We start from the raw sequence: 7,538 nt of genomic DNA on the forward strand, positions 1-7,538 counted from the left end.
CCTTCCTCGAGAAAGCAAGAGGAACAGGGAAAATTTTAAAAAAGAATAATATATAAAATATCGCAGACGGGAAGTGCAGTCCCCGCGGGTGCGGGCAGGGGCCGGGGCAGGGGCCGGCGGCCCGGGCCGCTCCCGGCCGCTCCGCTCCCTCTGATCTCTCTTGCAGTTGCCGAGCACGTTTTGGTGTCGCTGCTCCCCCGGGCTCGCCCGCCGGTGCCACTGATGCTGAAGGGTAACTCTGAAAAGCTTCACAAGTGTGTGCGGGGGGGGGGACTGGGGTGGGGGGAGAGGGCTTCGCCTCCCCACCCCCCTTCCTAATCCTTTCGGCAATCTCTTTCCCCCTCTTCTCCTCCCCCCCGCCGAGGCACTCCCCGGTGCTGCCGCGGCTCTTCAGGCAACGCCGGGCACCGGAGGGCGGGCGGGCGAGCGCTCCCCGCCGAAAGGCTCCTTCTCGCATGAGGCGCGGTCCAGCCCCTCCCGGGCGAGCGGCGCGGCAGCCGGCCCCGGGCACGGCCCCGCCGCGCCCCTGCCCCGCTCGGGGGCCGCCGCCGCCGGACCTCCCCCCCCACTCCGCTCCCTCCGAGCGCGGCCCCCTCCGGGGCGCCGCCGGCCGCCCCTCCCCTCCCCTCCCCTCCCCTCCCGGCCGCGGCATGGCCCGGGCGGCCGCGACCCCTTAGACGCGGCGGTGCCCCGCCGGCGGGCATGGCCCGGCCCGGCCCGGCCCGAGGCTCTTTGTTCCGCTCCCGAGCGGCGGCGCCGGCCTTACACAAGCCCTGCGGCACCGGGCGCTGCCCCCCGGGGGAGCCGCGCCGGGGCAGCGCCCGCCCGGCGAGGCGAGGCGGGGCGGCGGCGGCGGCGGCGGGGGGCTCCGGCCCGGCCCGGCCGCATGAGGCGGGGAGGGTGGAGGCGCCCCGGGTGGAGGGGCGGGAGCCGGGCCGGGGCTGGGGAGCGGGGGCTCAAAGCCTGCCGCCCCGCCGCCAAGCTTCCGTGCGCGGAGGCGGCCCCCTCCCCTTCTCCGAGCGGGGGCCGCGGGCTGCAGCGCCGGGGCCGGGGCCACCCCCCACCGGAGCCAGCCCCTGGGAGGCAGAAACGGGGCTCCGGGCTCCGTGTGGTGAAAGCTCCGGCTGTTCCCGAGCTGCGGGAGGAAGTTTCCATCACTCAAGCCTTTACTCTTTGATCTGCTCTCCCCTGTGCCGGCAGCATCTTTTGTAGCCCCCAAAGCCCGTTAGGAAGACGGTGTGGCTGTTTGCTTCAGACCTAGAAAGGATCTTTTCCAGGATCTCCACAGGTATCCATGAGCCTGTGAAGGAAACTATTAGGGAAGTGATGATGAAGGAATTACTAGGGAAAGACACTGAAAAGAGGTTTTGCAGCACACTCAGGAAAAGCGCCAGTGCAGGCAGACACCCCAGAAAGTGACACCGAGCAGGGAAAAACGTTTCTACAGCAGCCTTAGCACAACCCTGCACCTCACCTGGGCCCCTTTGTGCACCCACAGCTGAAAACAGGACCTGCACCTTCTTTTCAAATAGCGACATCTGCTTTGTGCAAACTTGGGGCTGAGATGAATGGAAGGAAATGTTTAAAACAAGGCACAGACTGCAAGACAGATGTGAGGTCAAGAATCCCACGTGAGATGGATCAAGAAGCCCTTTCAAACATCTCATTAGCAGCAGGACAGCCAACAGCAGCCTGACACTCTACCAGCACCCAAGAGTAGCAGACTAACATGGGAGCAGAGCTAGCTTTAGCTAGCACAGAGCTATGGTGGGCACCTGCACGAGTGCTGCAGTAACCTCTGCCGACCTGTCCCTCCACAACAGGAGCAGCTGCTCTAGCCTGGGCATCACGGCTGTTGCTGTACAATGGACCTGAGACCAGGAAGAGCTAAGCATCCATCTGACAGACCAAGGCTTCCTGGCTCTGGAGTCCAAGGCTAGAGGGGGACACTGATCTATCAGAGCACTCAAACAGGTTGTGGCTTTATCCTGCCATTCCGGTATGAAACTTGTGTTGGGTGGGGTGGTACAGGGGAAGGGGGTTTGGTCTCCCTAACAGGGGAAAAGCCTCATTAGCATTAAGAAAAAAAAAAATAAATCACAATATAGCATTTTTTTTAAAGTCTTTATTATGCAGAACATAGAATATATTTGAATGGATTTTTTTCCCAAGCAGTTTTTTCTCCAGTGTGGTGTTTTGTTTTTTGTTTTGTGTTTTTTTTTTTTTTTTTAACATGCATTGTTACCTTTTTAAAGCCAATGTACCATCCATTTATCTTTTCCCTGCCCACAAAGCATACAACTTCATGTTAATTCCAAGTGTAAAAAAAATTAGACATCTGGCATAAAATATTTGGGGGGGAGCCCATTTAAAAATTTTATCTAAAATTGTCTTATCTACAAAAAAATTCAATATATATGTACATTATAGCAACACAGAGGCATAAGAATACAGTGCAATTTAAGACAAAGTGCTGTGACTTGGTAATTCTGCCCAGGGCTTGTGGAAATGTGGGCCACCATTGGCTTTGGGGCTGCTAGCCTAAAGCCTCAGGCTCCAAAGTTCCTCTGATCTCTCTCAAACTGGTCTGAAATTAGTAATATTGGAAGGCTGGAGATGCATTTAGCTTAATATACCATTAGGGGGTAGCAGAAATACTGTCTGAACAAGATGAGATTTGGAAAAAAATAAAAGCTTTACAGCCGTCAAACGGTTTGGTGCATGTTTCACTTTGTCATGGGTATTTCTGGAACTGCACCAACCCCTGGCATATTCAGGTGAGACCTGTTCACCTACTGTTGAGGAAATTAATTTGCTAGCTGCCACTGCTTCTGAAGTCCCTGACCCTCTCAGTAATTCTCCTGCTTTCAGCAGCCCAGGGACAAGTTACCTATGCTTGCTACATAGGAACATCAGGGCAGACAGCTGCACTATTTTTGGCCTTCATATAGACACCTCTTCTGCTTCTTAAACAGCTCCTAGCCAGGGTCAAACACAAATTGAGCTGAACCTCTCCCTCCCTCCCAAGAAAACAGCAGTACATACTGCTTAAGAGCACAGAGTATTCTTCCACGGGTTAAAATCCACTGCATTCTTCAAAGTCAGTTTTAATTTCAATTCTTCATACCAATAGTCACAGTTTAAGGCCTTCAACACACACCACAGTCATCTCCTTCACCCAGCCCCTTCTGGGGATGTAAACACAACAGCTCCAATGTCTGCACCAAATACTTCTCTCTTTAGTGGAAGATAAAGCACAACACTTCACACAAACACTTCATGGTTGTGCTCTAACTTCACATCCAAATCCTTGAATAGGTGAACAACTGCAAGGCTGGGGATTTTTACAGGACTACAAGACATCACAATGGCATCTGAGTTGGGTTGATGTTTTTTCTTCTCCTTTCTTTTAAAACCATGTTCAAGTTACACAGGTTGAATGACGGGTGCTCTTCCCAAACAGAGGTCCAATGCCACCCGGATACCAGGTCCAGCACCGAAGCCAGCGATGCACCTGCTGAGGGGTCATCCCAGGCACTCCCAGATAGCTCCGTGTTTCACTAGTGTCAGAACAGACCAGACCGCAGATACCTCAGATCTCTGTGCAGAAGGTGCCACCCACACAGATCCCAGCGTGCTTGAGACTTTCACGGGCTGATTAAAAATAATATATACTGTATACATTTTGATTGAACATTGTATATTGGCATAAATCTCTACAAGTTTCCTTCTCTGTGATGTAGCAACAGAGTTCATGCATAGTGTTCCAGATCCAGTGCTGCAAGGTGTTCTCTTCAATGAAATGGAAAGCTCATGCTCACAGCTTTCCTCCAACCTTTCCTATGAGCTGCCTGAATGGATAACATGGCTCCTGGATGAGCAAACAGCTATAAGCCAAATACTTTTCAGAGGAAAAGAAATTAGAATTTGCACATAAGGAGAGGAAGTATTTACTTGGTGTGGAAAAGTTTTAGAGGGGCGTCCCTTTGGACACTGAAAGCTGCATTCCTGTCTTAGGGATGCTTGTTCAAGTACACATGTACAGCTGAGAATAAAGTGATGACTGACTGCCCCTTTTCTCCATCTCTGTTGTACACTCCTTCATCCACGCAGCACAGGGCTGGGTCACTGATTTCACGGGCACACTTCCCATTCCTGCTCTGTGTGAAGGTGCAGCTCTGTCAGTGGGTACCAGTTCTGCACTCTTAGAGGGAAGAGCAAGAGAAGGATGGGTAATGCAATTCCTTCACTGAATGACTTCATCACGGTATGATGTTCAGTCAATTCACTCCTGAGTCTGCCTAAAGCAGAGGCATGCTACACCAGTAACCCAAGAAGCAGAACAGCTCTTTAAGGATGCTACTTAGAAGGGAAAAAATACAGAAAATAAACAAAGAGTTAAATATACCATATACACAAATACTATACAAAAGTTTGTGTCTTGCATTAAAAAAAAGCAAGCCCTGAATATTTTGACACAAAAAACCTTGGGCGGCTTCTCTGCCAAAGAACTAAAGAAAGATTATGAATCAGGCTCCTTAAGACAAAGGTCTACTTGGGAAGGCCAGTTTCTAACAAGAAGCAGATCTCTCACTCTTTACTGATGCTCAGTAATAGGAGCTTCTCAATTTTCTTAAAAGAATATGGCCATCAGCCTTGAAAACTATAATGGTTCTTCACACAACAGAGGCAAAAATCTTGCTTGCTAAGCTCTTCAGAGAGCTACTAGGAAGGTAAGTGTTGTCTATTTATGAGTAAGTTTAGCCAAGGTACAGCACAGGGCAAAATCCTTTGTTCTAAAGCAGCCTTCATTTTCTTTTGAATTTTACATCTCTTAAGAAATACCAGGAGTCATTTTCAATTAGACTGTCTCAGAAAAGTTGGCAGGGACTGTAGTCTATTTCTTAAGCAGCTTTTCTCCCTTTGTGATCTCTAAAGATTGGTTCTTTCATTCACTTCTACTGCCTGGACAAAAAGGAGACATATATCTGGTCAGTACATAGGTATCAAAGCAGCAATCCACCCTACACACTGTGACAGCACACATGCAGTAGGTTTGACTAGTACAAACCAGTAGTGGTCTGCTCCTTAGGCTGTGGGAGCAGAGTCTTTCAGTAGATGTGACAAGATTTTCCTGCCTTTCATGCTCAGTGAATTACTGACTTAAAAGTATGAAATCTTGGACTTCTAACTTCTTTTTCAGAAGCAGTTTCAACAGGTACCAGACTTTGGCAAAACAGGTTCCCTTGAATAAAAGGCCTCGGGGCGGGGGGGCGGGGGAGGAGGAAGTTGCTTCCCAAAAAGGATACAGCAGGACTGAAATGTAACCAAGCATCTTGCAAATGCTACTAAATGCCTGAATGGTTTCTGAAATGTCTTTGCAACCCAGAATTCAAAGTCATATGCAGACAGCGTGACATAGCAGAAAGATACTAAATGGCAGAAGTTTAGCATGAATGCTATTTCCTCAGCAAGTGCAACTGGAATCCCAATGGGGACCAGTAATTTTCAAACACTGACAATTTCAGAAGTGTTATGAAGGAGTTATCTGAATTACTGAGATTTATCCAGATGTTTTTATCCCTTCCAAAGACAAGCTGCCCTAAAAGTGAATCCCAGACACAAGATTAAGACTCGAGACTTGTAGAATCTACGATAACCCACTTCTAACTTAATACATCAGTTTTCAAACTGACTTGACCACACAGCAGACACAAGCACGCTGTACATCCAGGAATGCTCAAAACAGCTCCCTACTGACCCGTGCCTATGCTTTCAAGTTGGTTGGTTTTGTCTGATCTTAAACCATTCAATGATCAAATCTACAGGACCAAGGCTGGAGTCAAGGCTTCCTGCACTAACTTCCCCTTGTTCCCTACTACAATTCAGAAAGAAAAAAAAAGCAGTAATTCTTTGAGGTAAAGCTTCTTGAAGTCAGAAATCAGGTCATCTGCTGGAATGTTAGAGCTAGTCCTGGGCAGAATGGAGGCAAGAAAGTAAGATCATGTAATTACAGTTTACTCTGTGGCTGTACAAATTAGACTACTCCGTAGCTATCAAAGTTCTACATACAGGTGGACTTTGTGGTCTGTGCACACACTTTGCTCCAGAAGGCAAGCAAATCAACATTAGTGGACTAAGAAACAGTTATCTGGACCTATTTTGAAACAGTCAATTTTAGTTCTTCTCATCTAATTTAATTTCTGAAAGGCAATGGTAAAAAACTGAATCAGTGTTTTGAAGTTCTGCTACATTAAAATGGAACATGATCTATAAACACACAGAGATAGATATTCTATAAAACAGAAGCTAATTTTGCTTTAAATCACCAGATGTATTTGCAGAACTTCTGGTTCTAGTGACCAAAGTGCTCCTTCCCTGTTAGTTGCAGAGTGAACATAAAAGAACTCAAAAAAATTATTTTTTTTGCAGCACCAGGCAAATAGATTTGAGCTAAAGCACTTTGCTTTAGCATTACTATGAAGGATCTGTTTAAAAAGTTGTCACCTGCAAAAAGCATCATGCTAATCCAGCTGACACTATGTTAAAGTTTCACTGTCTTTGCAGAAAACCTGTATGTCGAAGGTATAAAATACAGAAACGAACTTATACCGCAACTGACTCCTGTTATAAAATTTTTGGTACCTCTTCAATGATCAATTTTGTTAGCTGAAAGAATTCAAGATGCAATGACTAAGTAGCAGATCATCTCTAAGGTGTGCTAGAGCAAAGGTGTCTATTTTAAACTTTGATCAGAGTAAGACAGTGTGGAACTTGCAAATAAAGATTTCAAACAGCAACTTGCTCAGTGAACATTAATTTGATCTCACTGTAACAGAAATGAAAAGAATAAAGTAAATACAATTGTGAGGACATTCTCTCTTCAGGGAAAGCCTACACAGCTGCCAGCTGAGACTTTGTTGGCTAGCTGAAATGTAATGTATGATACAAGATCCAAGCTGTCTATGCTCTTTGCATAAAAGCCTTGCACAACAAGGCCAATGAAGAACACCTCATATATGACAAGAAACAGTGAATTAGCATGAAAAAAGGCAGCAATCAGTCTTTCACAGGTCTGCAGAAAATAAGTTCTCCTAACAGTCATCCATGGTATAGGCCTGCTTATTGAGGGGTTCTGGTCACAACAAGAAGCACAGGGCTTGCTATGGTTTACTTAATCCCCAAAGCCCCCTTCTAGAACTTAGCAGTGACTTGTTCATGGTTTTATGAGAGCTCTAAAGCAAGAGAAGTTAACCTGAAGGTGAGAAAGCAACACACACTAAAGCCACCTTTTTTTTTTTTTTTTTAAACAGAAGTATGTCAGAAGGAAGACAACACAGTCCATTTAAAAAAAAAAAAACAAAACCAAAACCAAAAACCCTCTCCATCACTTACCCTGTATTAAGAGGACAATTAGTGTCAAAACCAGGAGACAATCTGGTATCCATACTGGGAAGGAAAAGAGGCTATAGTCCCAGAAGTCCTTCTGCCTGTGGCTTACAAAACTAAATAACGTTTGGGAACAATGGCCCTGTCAG

This window comes from Strix uralensis, chromosome 4 (assembly GCF_047716275.1).
Source record: "Strix uralensis isolate ZFMK-TIS-50842 chromosome 4, bStrUra1, whole genome shotgun sequence".
Lineage (NCBI taxonomy): Eukaryota > Metazoa > Chordata > Aves > Strigiformes > Strigidae > Strix > Strix uralensis.